The sequence below is a fragment of the Myotis brandtii genome, unplaced genomic scaffold, assembly GCF_000412655.1.
Source record: "Myotis brandtii unplaced genomic scaffold, ASM41265v1 scaffold149, whole genome shotgun sequence".
In the NCBI taxonomy this organism is placed as follows: domain Eukaryota; kingdom Metazoa; phylum Chordata; class Mammalia; order Chiroptera; family Vespertilionidae; genus Myotis; species Myotis brandtii.
In genome coordinates, this window is record NW_005355385.1 from 222,031 (window position 1) to 223,115 (window position 1,085).

Genomic DNA, 1,085 nt, shown 5'->3' on the forward strand with positions numbered 1-1,085 from the left:
GAACTGAGAACAACAATCCGGTCCCAGATGCCCCATTACTCCAAGAGCTGCAACGGAAAATACCTGGAGTATGGGCAGAGAGTAACCCCCCAGGATTGGCGGTCCACAGAGCCCCAATTGTGGTACAACTCTCCAGCACAACAATTCCAGTACGGGTTAAGCAATATCCAATAAGCCAAAAGGCCCGAAGAGGCATTGCAGTCCACATAAAAAGACTGAAAAAAGCAGGAATCTTAGTCCCTTGCCACTCCCCGTCGAATACCCCATTGCTTCCTGTACAGAAACCAGGAACGGAGGACTTCAGACCCGTTCAGGACTTAAGAGAGGTCAATAAGAGGGTAGAAACTATACATCCCAGGGTGCCTAATCCATATACCCTCCTGAGCCTGTTACCTCCCCATCATCAGGTATACACAGTTCTAGACTTAAAGGATGTCTTCTTCTCCCTGCCTCTGGCCCCATCCAGCCAGCCCATTTTTGCTTTTGAATGGACGGACCCAGACGAAGGGGAATCAGGACAATTGACCTGGACACGGTTACCCCAGGGGTTCAAAAATTCCCCCACTCTTTTCGACGAAGCCCTCAGCCAGGACGTGGGCCTGTTCAGGCAGGAACATCCAGAGGTCACCCTACTCCAGTATGTAGATGACCTCCTCCTTGCCGCGGCAACCCAGAGCAAGTGTAGGGAGGCTACTGAAGCCCTGTTGAGAACCTTGGGAGAAATGGGGTACCGGGTGTCTGCTAAAAAGGCCCAACTTTGCACCCCAAAAGCTACTTACCTGGGGTATGAGCTCAGCGGAGGAAAGAGGACCTTGTCGGCTAGCTGAATACAGGCTATCATGCAAATCCCCGTCCCCAAGACGAAGCAGGTGTGGGAATTCCTCGGAGCAGTAGGATATTAGTTTTTGCAGAAATAGCAAAGCCCCTGTATACCTGCACTGGGGAAAGACTGAGAAACTAAACTGGACTGAAACTGAAACTAAGGCTTTTCAAGATCTTAAACAAGCCTTAGCGCACCAACGTTAGCGCTGCCAGACCTCACAAAGCCATTTCAGTTACATGTGGCAGAGGCTCGGGGAATCGCA

General features: G+C 50.9%; 1 pseudogene; it reads left to right on the forward strand.

Annotated features, from left to right (window-relative positions):
• Positions 1-1,085, forward strand: part of LOC106725249 — a 15,551-nt pseudogene that overhangs the window by 12,364 nt on the left and 2,102 nt on the right.